The sequence below is a fragment of the Melanerpes formicivorus genome, unplaced genomic scaffold (genome assembly GCF_026170545.1).
Source record: "Melanerpes formicivorus ecotype bairdi unplaced genomic scaffold, bMelFor1.0.p_v2 SCAF_4, whole genome shotgun sequence".
Classification (NCBI taxonomy): Eukaryota; Metazoa; Chordata; class Aves; order Piciformes; family Picidae; genus Melanerpes; species Melanerpes formicivorus.
Genome location: NW_027142356.1, coordinates 15,359,351 through 15,374,447, shown reverse-complemented (window position 1 = coordinate 15,374,447; position 15,097 = coordinate 15,359,351). Strand labels below are relative to the sequence as shown.

Below are 15,097 nucleotides of genomic sequence, written 5' to 3'. Positions count from 1 at the left end.
TTGAGGTGTCCCAAGTATGTAGTGAATACAAATTATCCAGTTTCTTACTTTCATTGTTTATTATCATTACTGCTGCAAACATTCTGGCTATCTATGCAACTCATTAGCTCATATATAAGAAAAAACTGAACAAAAGCATTTCATTCTGTGAGGAACACAGCTGTATGTTCCTCTTTTTCTGATATCCCTTTGAAACCATCTTTAAAATACTTTGTGTGACCTTAGAAGTGTGCTTTCTCTCAAATCCAATTAAAAAGCTCCAAAGTAGCACAGTATTGTGGCTTACCTAACACCAACATTAGCTGTAATTAAAGCTGTATGACAGCAATTGGGAGACTTTGCCAGAGGCTAGTTGTATTAATAGTTCTGAGAGATGGTGTACTTAACGCAAAACCATTGAAATATATAGCATTCCCAGTCTTCTCAGTCCTGATAACAAATGTCTTGCAACTGGGCCAAATAGACTTATCATTTAGCTTTTTCATGGCAAAAAAATTCTCCAGATAAACCAAATCAACTGTAGTCTTCAGTTTACGAATTGTATCAAAAAGGAGGTGGCCACTATCAGGAAGACAAGTTTACTGTAAACTACAAAGAAGGAAAATAAAGAGCAATTAAGCATGCAGAATAATGCTCTGGGCTAAAGAAACTGAGTTGATCAACCTCAAACCAGTGTCAGGAGAAGAGCCTACTAAAATGTGTCACAGAATCACCAAATTATTAAGGCTGGAAAAGACCTCTGAGATCACCAAGTACAGCCTATGACCTAACACCATGACATCAGCTAAACCATGCCACCAAGTGCCACATCCAAACTTAAGGACCTCAAATGATGGCAAATCTGCCACCTCCCTGGGCAGTCCATTCCAGGGCCTTGTCACCCTTTCTATGAGGAAGTGCTTCCTAATATCTAACCTAAACCTCCCCTGGTGCAGCTTCATACCATGATCTCTTGTCCTGTCACTAGTTGCCTAGGAGAAGAGCCCAACCTCCACCTGACTGTAACTTCCTTTTTGGTAGAGAGCAATAAGTTCTCCTTTAAGTCTCCTCCATGATGAACCCCAGTTCCCTCAGCCTTTCCTCATATGCATTCAATGGCATTCTAGCCTGAAGGATGCTTTTCTCCTTCTACAGAGAAGCACAGTGGATTCCATTCTATTCCAAGCTGTGCCGTCCACCAGCATGGAAACATAGGACTGGAATGGAGATAAGCCAAATACTTCATTAGCTAGTAGCTTGGCATAAATGAAAGCATAGTTGATAGTGATGAAATAAACAAGGCTGATGCTTCTGCACTACCCTGATACTGAGGGCTCCATGAAGTTTTTCATTTAAAAGCTGTTTGGTGCTTTTGGTTTCTTTTTTTTTGCATTTGTCCTTACATAAGAATAGTATTGAAATAGCAGAAAGCAATATTTTAAAGTTCAAAGAAACTGTCCCAAGGCATTGTATTTTTCCAGTATAAAAACCAGCTCTGAAACTATAGACTCCTAAGAGGTTTTCTTTAATAATGTGGTTATTACTATTTGGAATATTCATATCTATTTTAAACTTCCCTGCACTGACAATAAGCACGACCTGCTGAATACATTTGAAAGCTGAGTAACTAAGATATGTAGTACTTACTGCACACTTGCCACAGAGGATGCAAAAAGACTTAAATGATAACAGCTCCAAACACATACTGCATAACCATCTCCATAAACTCTCTTTTATAATGTCTAAAATGTCAGATAATAAAGCAGATATTTATCATCTACATATACACAAAAGTCCAATGCTGCCTCCATTAGACACCTTACACTTAAAATGGCTTTGCTGGAGCATATAAAAAATGCAGGACTGGATAACAAAAATGTGAATTATTTTATTAGCTACAGTCATAAAATTGTAGACTGACATAAGTTTTTGTCAAGCATTATGTCATAGAGAAATCTAGTTTCAGTTTTAAAAGCAAACAATTTCATATTCTGAAATGAGAGCACCCTGAATTAGTCATTTCCATTAAAACTATGAAGTAGAATTGCCTAGCAACCAAGAAAATTAATTCAGAGATTAAAATAGACACTGTGACACTGACAGAGCAAGTGCTATTCTATCCCAACAACCATAAAGACACATACAAGAGAGGATAGTATTTCCTTAATTTTTCTTAACAAAGGAAAAACAAACAGTTTCATAAAATGGCCCATGATGGTCAAGGAATAAAAATAAACAGTAAAAGCAATTGCACGAAGCAAATGCAAATACTTGCCCTCTTTTTACATAACATTATTCAAGTGAAAAATATGAGAAGTTTTTCCACAAATTGCTGTAGAGGTTTCTAACATGCTTTCCACTTACAATGAGCAAATTTATTTCATTATATTTATTCCATGCAAGCATTCTATATTTTAGTACTTCCTAGCTTGCTTTATTACAGAATGTGTGGCCACACCTATCTGAAAACACTCTGCAATGTTATTACCCACTACTACCCCAGTCAAATTATTCCTCATCACATTTTTGTAAAAGCTTTAAAATTATATGGTTTATGATATTGAGGATACGGGGGAGTTGGGGGTGGGAACCACCACCAAAACTGTAACAGATTATGGACAGCAAGGATGACTGCAATAATTTGGTTTAACGACTGCTGCACTACACTGCTTGTTACATCTGAGCCACTGTGTAATTCATTGTCCCTGAAGGACTACAAAAAGCCCAGTAAAATTATCCCTTTAGAAATCAAACCATATTCTGTAGCAACATTGAAGTCTATCACCTTGTCAGGATATTAGATCACAGGAATGATTACAGATTGGCAGTTCCTGACTGGCAGTACTTTCAGCCCTCTAGTAGTAGACAGTCCATCTTTCCAGTTTGAGCTAAGGAGTTTGTACTCATTCAAAAAAGTATTAGTGATTACAAGGGCAATAACAGCCAAAGAAGAAAAATGAGATCCCAGAGGATCACAAGATTTAGCAACTGCAGCAGCTACATAAATCTAATTGGATCTACATTAAATGATAATAATAAAACAGTAAACCTAGACAGACAAGCAGGAATAAATGCCCATTAGAAGGCAATATTCCAGGGGAGGACATACCTATACTGTAGTACCGGAAAGAAAAGTATATTTCAGCTCCTCATTTGTGTATAATGTGCACAAAACACATCCACAGCTAGCTACAGGTACTTTAAAGTCTTGAAATCTGCATAATGCAATCACATTAAAGAAAGACTGAGGTGCCTGAACTGTATTTTAAAAGTTAAGGATGTAAATAGGTATTTAATAAAGTACAAGTTTTCATCTTCTAGACGGGGATATGACAGGTAATAACAGAAAGAGATCTACTGGAAGTACAGAGTACAGGCAATAGATATGGTGTAGGCAACAGATCTAAATGAAGAAATTAATGGCAGAAGTCCCCCATATGCAAACACATTCATAAAGCTAATAAAAGTCCCCAAATGTCCCTAATAGGTTCCCCTGTGTCTTAAATATTTGATGACTGTAACAGATGGGGAGGGGAGAGAAAAATTTCTTGTCTAAACCATTAGCATAAACACAGCTGACCTAAAGGATCTACTCAACTCTAGGTTATAATTACTCCAGTGTTTTTAGTAGAAAACAATGTTCATACATCTAGGATAATTTTGAAAGATGACATCTTGGAGAAATGGTAGCCTCCATATGCTGTTGAACAGATGAAATTAATTCACATTTTATTTTCTGGTCGGTGTGCCACATGTCTTGGGTGTGGTTGCAGTATACACATTATACACCTTTTATTAAACTCTTAGAATGCCACAGTGATAAACACTATAAAAGTAGAAGATACTCCTGCAAACTACACAGAGCTGACACAAGTATCTCTTTTCCCTTTAAGATTTTAACAGCAAAAACATCTTGGAAAAAAACATCCATTTTCTATGTTCATTTCAGACATCGTTCAGAGTCCAGAATATGGCAATGAGGCAAATCCTTGTAACATACCCTGAGTCTGAAAAGTATCAAAGTATCTGCTCCACTCTATGCCACAAAATCTAGGCAACTAACCAAAAGGTTGCTTCAGACCTGCATTAAAAGACAAAATGTCTCATCTATAGTTTGTTACAAGAGGACAGTAAGAGCAGCACTAGTGCTAGCTCTTGCACTAGCAGCTGGAATTTAATGAATTAAACTCCAGATAATCTTAGAAAGCAGAACATGACCATGTTGTATAGAAAAGGCAAAAAGAAGGTCACTAGTAACCTGCCTTGAGGAAAATTCCATTTGCACAGCAACTGATCAGCTTCATAGTGTGAACAAGATACCTTAACTAAATACTTCAATACCACTAGAAGGTCCAGTATACATTGCCCAAGAGTGAATTCCAATTGTATTAAGAAGAAACAGACAAAAATTCTTAAAAATTAAAATAAGCAAGAAAAGAATAATAATTTCTTGAAACCTAAAGTCAGCCAGTGGAGACCTCAAAGTATATCAATCTGCTTGTAAAACAAACAAAAAAGCTGCAGTTGATAAACAAAGTCCATTTAATCTTCCTGCCAGTCTCCTTTCAGATCCTATTCAATTGCATCATTCTTTTGTCTTCTCACAGGTTGCCTCACAGAAACCTGTCAGCTACATGAAAATTACTCCATGCTATTGAGACATCAAATATGTGCCTATAAGTTACTGCAGGATCAGATCCTTGGTCATTGATTTTGATGTTACTTAGGTCTGTAACTTTGCACGTATTATATTACCCAAAAATAAAGGGCAATCCTACTCATGTCTACCATACTGGTGGGTAGTGTCAATGAAGGTGGTCCTTAATACCTACTGGGACTATGAATTTTCCAGCAACAGAGAAGTATTTTGTAGGAAATATAGTCAAGGCTAAATAGGAAAAAAAAAAAAGTTTTATGGCCCAGAGGAGTAGATACTAAACTAATTATGAACACCTGAAGAACAAAAAATATTGTTTCTTTTCAGTCTAGTTAACATGGCAATAAGATGTTTTTGAAGAGCATGAGAACCAGAAAAAGAATCTGCAGGTGTTTACAATGAACTGCAACCTAATACTGAGGGGAAATGCAGAGGCAAAAACATGGTTACACTTTTAACATTATAAATAAGCATATGTTGATCAGAATTAGCAGTCAATGTCTCAGTAAGAAATTACAAGGCTGAGAAAGTCTCAGAAGACAATTGTACTGCTACTTTGAAGCATCATAACAAACAGGAAAAACATTTTATACATCTAACATACTCCTCAGACCACATGATGAGAAAGTAAATTCTGGATTTGTGGCATTCATCCTGAACTGTAATTATTTATCTACGCAGGAGTGGTTTATCAACAAGTCACACAGACAAACCATGTTAAGTGGGAAGCATTTCATGCTAAAGCTACTCAGTTCAAAAATCAATAATAAAAAAGTCAATAATACAATTGAATACCTTTATGAAAACACAGTGGCTAGTAGTCAATGTTCTCTATCTCAAGGCAATTTAAGACATATACTTTCATCCTCAGTTATTTATGTTATATGCAATGACTTAGCAACCTACTACTCCTATAAATTCAAGTACTTGGTCTTTATTGCTATACAACTTTTATAAACCTTTAAATGATGGGATTTTTAAGTTCTTTTGTGCCATATGCATAATTCAAGATGTTACTGATGTTACCTTTATCATTATCAGTTAAACCAGAAATCTGTTCACGGATATCTGCTCAATTAATTTTTTTTCACAATGGAGTAATCCACCAGCCAGAAAGGTTGCATTTTTCTCACTGCACCCAGTAGCAGCTACTGCATTCCCTTTTTTCTACTGCAGCCACCTGACCTGTTCAAGATTGTATTTGGGTAGGGCACAGAAGCATTTATCTGCTCTAAATGACAGCAGTACCTTCTGCTCAGTTTTTCCTCTGATTCTTACATTGGAAAAGTAAGAATCTCCAACACCAAGTCCAGTCTCCAAGGTGCACCATGAACATGTTAAATTATGAAGAAAAGTGTAACTGGAAATACAGTCTTCACCACAATGGTCACAAAACAAGCAGGCCAGTAATGATCAAGATGTTGCTAAATATAAATCACTGTACATATGACATGAGGACACAAAATGGTATTTAACTGGTAAAATGCAAAGATTAACTTGCTAGAAAAGTTAAGGCAACTTTCACTTGTCTCTTGCCATTCACTACTGTGGAATGACAATCCTCCATTGAAAGTCTTCACAGTTATGTAACCCACAAACTCTCAAGTAAGATCAAGTAAGTTCTTCTCTCTTACCTATCTAATAAGTAAATATTAATTCTCCTGTACTTTGTAAGGAAGGTAGATGCTCTGTTTTCTATTATTCAAAATCTGTATTTAATTCTCTTTATCCAATAGAAACATTAGAATTTGTAGTTTCTGGTAGTATTACAAAAGACTTCTCACAAACAACAACATCATATGAAATTATTCAGAGAGGGCTCTACCATTATTAGGTTATACACAGGTGTCTTTTGCAGCACGCCTAGAATGCCATGAAATTCAAGGTGCTCCATAAATTCCCATATCATATTCTCAGGCCATTTGGGCTTCATGGGCTAAAATGTAGGACTTCAATTTTCTGAAACAAGCACAGAGATGATCAGGTAAAACCTGAAATATGGCAGGTTCACTAATCTCTGCAGAGTGTTTCTATAAGCTAACAAAGAGACTGTCTGCAAGATTGTTTGGGACTTTTCATACCACCATAACATCTAAAGTCTGGGATTTTAATTTTTTTTTCCCCAGAAAGTGTCAAAAAAAAAAAACACCCCAACCTGAACAGCAAATGTTTGCTAATATGAAGTGTTAAAAAACAGTGTTATGATCTAGTACCTACTAACTGGTAGAACAGGAACAACAGAAGTAGCAACAGTGTTAATTTTTCCGTGGCCTTCCACCGCTAGTGCAAACTTGAGAATTCACCCTTGGCAGCCTGCACAACATCTTGCCCATCACAGTCCAGATTCTCCTTGTCATACTGAGAAACTTACCACAGCATCATCCAGCATGTAAGTACTAAAAAGGCACAAAACTTGCAAGGTACTGTTAGTATCTTGTACTATATTAAAACACAAGGAAGGACAAGGGCTGTTTAAGTGAGATGTAATAGAAGAGTGAAGGAGATGGGGAGCAAAGAAGTTGACAGCTGGTAGTAGAACACAAAAGGATGACATATGGGATATACTCCTGGCAAGCATAAGTTTTTTGCTATGGTCAAACATTTCTTCACTTGAGACTTGCAAAGAGATATCCCAAGCTCTTCTCATGGCTGTTTTCTAAAGGCCTTTCAGTTAATTCAAAATTATGCTATCTGCTTAATATTACATATAGCTTAACAGAGTAGGAGAAGATTTGTTGGGAAATCAGGAGGTAGCAGACTTTGGTAAATTACATAAAGCAAGCTAAGCTGATTCATCAGTAGTAGAGGGTGTCACTATGCTATTGAGCCTCCCACGCTGGCTACATCACCTTACTAGGCAAGGGTAAGAAGTACCAGATTCCTTCACTAGAAAAACTAGGCCAATGGGTCAACTGTGAGAACTTTTCCATGAATCTGAAGTAGATACACATGTCCAACTATGAGAATCTCTCCTATCTCTCATTAGGTTAATAAAATGACATTTGATCGCTTTCCCTCAGCCAAGTTTCTAACTTCACCCTCAAGTTTCTAACTTCAAAATAGTTAGAAATAGCCCACAGTTACAATATTACCATAGTAGCCTTGCACTAACAGGCTGCTCTTTTATTGGGGGGGGGAAGGGTTTAAAATACAAATTCACTAGTTTAAAAAGATAATCTGAACTTATGCTCCTACTGACTTCTAATGTAAAACTTCTCAGATGTTTTATTTACTGACATTAACCTACAAATGTCAATCTAGTACTACTCTGTTCAGATTACACAGATTCACAGATTGTGTTGGGTTGTGTTTTGGTTGTGTTTTTTTAAGTTCAAAGTTTTGAACTTTATATCATTATATTACTACTATCAGAGATTTTGATTTTTTTTCTTGAAAGACTAAAATGTAAATATTTGGAAGCCATTTAAAACCACTCTACCTTCAAACACACATTTTACTTCTGAGTGAAGGAATGCTTACGGGAACTACAAATATTATATTTCACTTGAGTTTTATTTGCACTGTGGCAGTAGCACTTTCCTGCAAAGCAGAAAATCCACCTTTAGCTGAAGTCTAGTTTCTGTATCAGAACTGCACCAAATGAACTGTTTCTCTCACATCACTATGACAAAGAGATTTTTGCTAAAGTTAATACTGAGTTTACTGCAATGTTAATTTGCTGTACAGTTGTGTTGTTATCACTCTTGGGGAAAAAAATAAATACCACTGTGAACCAAATTAAAGATTCTTCAGAAGTAGTCCAAATGCTATTATACATGCAGAAAGAAGACTAATCCTTGCAAGTAGTTGGTGATATTTTAGCCACATATTTGGAACAATGCTGTCTGAGATGGCTGCAGTGTAAATTTGGGAGGACTACATGATAACTAGTAAGAAGGGAATGAAAATACTAGAGGAGGGAAAAAATAATAGAAAATGTAGTCTTCTTGAGTCTAGTTTATCATGGTATGAGAACTGGGAATGGACAAACTAACTGAATATTTAAGCCATGTTTTGTGTCAGTGGTCTTCCTTCATATGGGCCTAGCACATGTGCGCAAAAATTCCCAGTTCCAATAGTTAATCTCTATTTGGTGCTTGTCTTTGACCCTCAGTTTTGATGCTCTGAGTTTGATCTCTGAAGCTGAGAAAATGACAAGACTTATTTCTCATTCTGTACTTGATGGAACTGAGGTCTCTGCAAATCCTTCCTCTCCCTGAAAGGGGAAAAAAAAAAAAAAAAAGGACTTGGTGGTATGTCTCAAAGACCAGCAGGAATTATGCATTTAACTTGCATGAACTGCCGGAACATTCTTCTAAAACAGAATTGTCAAATGAAATATTAACTGATTAAATATTTGATAGAAGATCAGTATTCACCTTTGCCACTTTTATATTCTGATTTTCAATGATTATCAGGGGCTTGTGTTTTATGGTTTTTGTAGAATCATACACAGTGTCCTCAATTTGAAGCACAAGAGACCAAAAAAATGTTTTTTTCTTCATTATCATCTATTTATTCCTCCATATAAAGCTATTAGGAGAAAAGAGAATATTGTCACCTGTTTATACAAGGAGAATTCACAACTCAAAACTATTGTATCAAGAAAGCAAATGTTGTGTTTGCCATTCTTGCCATTCCATCCATTTTTCAATCTTAAATTTTAGGGCAGTGGAATGCAATTCAAACTGCTTAAAATTCACATTGCCAAAATTGTCTGAGCTGCTTATCAGAAACAAAATTAATAATTTTTAGATATCAAGTATATTGATCCCTAAATCCTTCTCCCTAAGGAGCCTAAGCACTAAGATGAATCAAATTTATTTTTGCTGTATTGCTTTCTTTTTCTTTTCAGAGTAACTAGAAATCCAAAATACAGCTTTTTGCCCAAAATGAACCTTTCACAAACTGTAGAAAAAGTTTTTGCAAATCTATATAGCTGTTTTGATGCAACATTTTAAAAAGAATTACTATACATTAATTGATTAAAATATATTCAATATTAGTTTCTAAGCAATTACATAACTTTCTTATAAAATATCTTATTTCTAAAATAGCTTATTTATGAAATTGACACACAAGTGTCAACATTACCATGAAGACTTAAATTCTTACACATTGAATTGAGGATTCCACCAGCCTTAGGGCAGTTTTATATATATATATATAAAAAACTATAATTAGATGCTGTTCTGGATTTTCATGCCTATGACTAGTATGATGTTAAGCCTGTAACAAACACAAAGTTTTCTTTTCTTAACACATACATTTCCATTTTAAAGATTAAACAAGCAAGAAAGGCTGCATTATCTGTGAAAAAAAGTTCAATATTTTGAATAATAACTTATATTCAAATTACAGCTCTAGAACTGACTGCTCCTAATGTAAGAATGTTGAGTAAAGTAGTCTGTAGTTACTAAATAAAGGAGAATAAGTCTTACAACATCAGAACAATTAACTTTAAATGCATATTGAATGTTATTGCATTTTGCTTTAATAAACAAGCAGGAAATATAGTGAGATAATCTGCCAGATGCTAAAATTTATTTCCATTAATAATATTGGTTTAGAATGAAAATTATTTACTCTGTTAGTGACTCTGTGATTGGTGAGTATTTTAACTGACATGGTACAGACACAAACTCTTTTAAGAACAAGAAGCAAGAAACATGATGAAAGAGCATTCTGTCCTGACAGATCTTGAAAAAAAAATCCAACCTGAACACACACCTGGGAACTATGAATATAATTGAAAATACATTCCTAAAGAAAATTGTGATTGGCCTCTGCTCATGACATTAAGAATCAAGAAATGCAAGCCTAGGCTTTGTATGAAGACTATCAGGCAGCAATTGTCTGCTACCTCATACTTAAAAGGATGAATTTAAAAAATGTTTCCAAATTACTCACAAAATTGATAGCAATTCAGGTGTCCTACAAGGCTAGGCAGAGTACTAACAACATAAAAAGGATCTAACTGAAGATACAAGATAGCATCCAAGACTACTCATGACTTTCTAAAACTCTGCTTAAGGCTCTCCATTAGAGGCATGCTGTGGAAAAAAAAAACAAAAACAACTACTTTGTTAACAGGCTGTAGATCCACTAAAATCAGTAGTGCAGACCAAATACTAATTAATTATTTTTTATTATTCAAATATTTCTTGCCACAATAATATTATCAATTTTTTTCTATCTCCCAGTGGAACCTTATCTATGTTTATTAGGTATACTACAGCCAAGAGAGCTTAAGTAAAATTAGCTCTTCCTCATGTTCACTGCTGTACACAGATGCTTCATCTATTCCCAAGAGTTTATTTAATAAAAGAAATTCAAACTACAAAACAAACTTATGGATGAATCACCAAAAAAAGGCACTCTTATCTTCAATTTAGTGGAAGTGGTATTAAGTGTGTTTTTTTCTTCTATAGAATGTTTTATTTTCTGAAATAATAGCAGCCTTCCAGCACCTGAAGGGGGCCTATGAGAAGGATGGAGAGACTGTTTATGAAAGCAGGTAGTGATAGTATGAGGGACAATGGCTTCAAACTAGAAAAGAGCAGATTTAAATTGGATGTTAGGAACAGGTTCTTCACTATGAGGGTGGTGGAACACTGAAACAGGTTGCCATGGGAGGTGACTGGGGCCCCATGCCTCAAGTTATTCAAAGTGAGGCTTGACATGACTCTGGATGGCCCAGTCTAGTTGAGAAGGTTAGACTAGATGACCTTTGGAGGTCTCTTCTAACCCAGACCATTTGACGATTCTAGATTCTATGAAATACATATACAGTGAGGATAATCCTAAACTCCACTACACCAAGTCCCACCCAATACAAAAAATTACAGTGCCTGCCCTCTGAAAAGTGTTTTGTTGCGATGAATAATTGAGGTTGGGGATATCATTTACAGTCTCAGGGCTTTCATGGAGGGAAGATCTGTTCTGCAGGAACTGGACCAATATCTGGCCTGCATCAAGAATAGTGTGACTAGCAGGAGCAGGGAAGTCATTGTGCCCCTGTACTCAGCACTGATTAGGCCACACCTTGAGTACAGTGTCCAGTTCTAGGCCCCTCAGTTTAAGAAGGGCATTGAGACACTTGAACGTGTCCACAGAAGGGCAACGAGGCTGGTGAGATATCTTGAGCACAAGCCCTATGAGGAGAGGCTGAGTGAGCTGGGATCATTTAGCCTGGAGAAGAGGAGGTTCAGAGGAGACCTTATTGCTGCCTACAACTACCTGAAGGGTGCTCATAGCCAGGAAGGGGTTGCTTTCTTCTCCCAGACAACCAGCACCAGAATGAGAGGACACAGTCCTAAGTTGCACCAGGGGAAGTTTAGACTCGAGGTGAGGAGAAAGTTGTTCACAGAGAGAGTTGTTAGGCATTGGAATGGGCTGCCCAGGGAGGTGGTGGAGTCACTATCCCTGAAGGTGTTCAAGAGGGGACTGGACATGGCACTTGGTGCCATGGTCTAGTAGTCATGAGGTCTTGGGTGACAGGCTGGACTTGATGATCTTTGAGGTCGTTTCCAACCTTATTGATTCTATGATATTTTTTCCACATAGCAAAACTAGCAGTTTTTCATCACCATCTTTCAGATACTGGCAGCTGGATCTACCGCTGACACATGCAAACTTATGCATGATGTTTTGGAAACTGGTGTACATCAGCGAAACTTCTAAGTGCAGCTGATCATTCTCGAAAAATAAACCAGTCAAACAAATTACAGGTTTTAGTTATCCTGGGTTTTACAGACAGCACATTTATAATCAAAGATCTTAGTATGTTACAGTTCAGTATTATAGAAATTGTGAATAAGTCGATATTTCTGAGATGTTATGATGTTTTACTTTGTTAGAATATATTTTAGTGTTGACATACAGCTTTTTTTTTGAGCCAGATTTTCGACACTTTCGGTTCTTGGACAGCTACAGATAGCTGTGTAGCAAATACCTTAAAACATCCTCCCCAACCTCTTCTGGCTTGCAAGAAAAGGAAATGTGGTATCAAGATAAAAAGGCAGGGAGAGACAGGAAACCACAAGTCCTCTAGTAATTTAAAACAAAAATGAATTAATACAAGCTTTTCTTGGTTTCAATTTTCACAACTTTAGATTCAAAATAATAGCATTATCTCAAGTTACCACATTAAGGGTTCTGATACCACGGATAAACTACATTTTGTGAGGCAAATAAAAAAAAAGGAAAGGGGTGGGGGAGGTGGGAAAGAGGAGAGTGAAATGCACATTTCTGCTTTCCAATCATGACTTGAAACTATACTGTTTCTAGTAATTAATTATTTTTCTAGTAATTCATTCTATTTCCCAGTTAACAGTTTTCCATGATTCAGCCATAAACAAATCATGAGTGTTAAACACAGATTAAGGCAGAAGGGTCAGTATTTGGAACCACTATGATGGTAAGATTTGTGTTTGTACTGACAATATCTTAATGCATACAATTCTCTAAAATAACAGGAATTACAAATCTGCAAGTCCCTCACTGGAGCTGTCGTTATCCTATTTATGAAACGCATCTACATGAAACTATTCACTTCCATCATGGCTGCTAGGAAGACGTAATGCTTTTCAGTGGGAGGTTCAAAGCATCTGCTGCGAAGAGCACAGGAGTTGAAAAGCAGTGACAATTCATACTCCCATTGATTTTGTCGAATAAAAGAAAGAAACAGTTCCACTCAAGATGGAAGGAGGATAAAAATCAGAATATATGAATCATAATTAAATTTGCTGGGACACTATGGTTAAGAAAACTAGTTCAAATGACCTAGAACTATACTATGGATATCAGTTAAAGACATAATATATAGAGCATGCTAAATAAAAGGGGGGGAAAAAAAACACAACAAAACAAGAAACAAAAAATCTATGAAAGAGAGGTATCAAGTCATATGTATTACAGCCAGTATTTTTCAAATGCAAAGTGCAAGCCTTGAAGATATTCATGATTTCATAACCATCCCTATACTTCACAATAGTTCTAACATCTATATGTAAACACCCCAAAAAATTGTCAAAACCCAAAGTAGGAACCTGACAGGTTCACAGGTATGGTCACAGCCACCAAGTAGCATCCTCTTCCACATCAATAAGAAAAAACAGATATAATTTGTGATCTCTCAACATTCTCCTGTCACTGTCTGTGATGACAGCTGGGTACCACTAAGGGGAAAAAAGGTTGAACACATGGCATTGTAAATGGGGGGTGGGAGGTAAGTAGTGTTAGCTGTTGTAATCACACTATTAATCACACCATTTTGAGTGGCTATTGGTCATTCAACTGCTTATCATATGAACAATGAGGATGCAGTTTATCAACAACATGCTCTTTTAATATATAAAATTATTCACTTATTTCTAAGCTTTTTTTCTTTTTCCTCTCTAATAAGAATTCAGTGATTCTGAATTTCACACTGTTTCTTCAGGCAGCATGATTCATTAACAATGAAGTATTTGATTCAGTGGCCAAGCAGTTTGATTCACTTGTTTTAAAAAGGAAAAAAACAAAACAAAATAACAAAAAACCCCAAAGCACTTCAGACTGCATTTCAGAAGCATGTCTTCAATTTCTGAACATAAAGCACACTAAGTATTTTGAACCACGTAATATAAGTATTGATTATACATTCATTTAAAAAAAATAAAGTCTCAAACCCCACAAATTTGAACTGTCTTGTACTTTCTGCCATTTGCAAATCATGAAACTCAGCTGAAGAAACTGCTGAAATCACCAACCAGATACTGATCTATTTATGCATAAACATAAGTATGTATATACACAGAGGGGCACATACATCCTTCTTTAGTCTTCTAATAAATACCTACTGTGCATTTAGAACAAGTTAAGACCATAAACAATTCCAATTGCATTCTGTCAAAATGGGTCACTTATAATGAGAAAGCATGACATTTACATGTAGAAAGCAGATTGATCAGGGAGTGGAAAACCAGAATATGACATCAGCACAGAAAAATATGCTATTACAGGTTGGTGAGTTCTTAAATCCTTCTCAATAAATGAATTCAATTAAAAATAGATGCAAAATTAAAAGTATACATGATTGAAAGTGGTAATTATTTACTAGGATTACCCTTTGTGCTTGCAGTAAAGTAAAATGAAAAAAACCTTAGCTCCTTTCACTAACGTAATGTTGCTCCTACTGAATAACAGCTAAGTGAAAGCCCTACATTTCTCAGTGATTCACAAACTAATAAACAGTCTGCAATAATTTTAAATTGCACCTTTAAGTGCTAACACATTCCATAACATTCAGTTTTCAACTTGACCAGAAACAGTGGAACAGAAATGCTCTGGGTATGCTGTGTATATCTTGCTAATGCAATTGCAGCTGCACCACGCAAGATGAATTTCAGTAAAATGCAAATCGGTACAATGCAAATATTAGACTTCTAGCAAGGCTGCTTCAACATATCACAAAACGAA

General features: G+C 36.0%; 1 protein-coding gene across 1 annotated transcript in view; it reads right to left on the bottom strand.

The window, feature by feature from the left end:
• Positions 1 to 15,097, bottom strand: part of GPM6A (glycoprotein M6A) — a 115,899-nt gene that overhangs the window by 99,738 nt on the left and 1,064 nt on the right. The window lies entirely within an intron of this gene.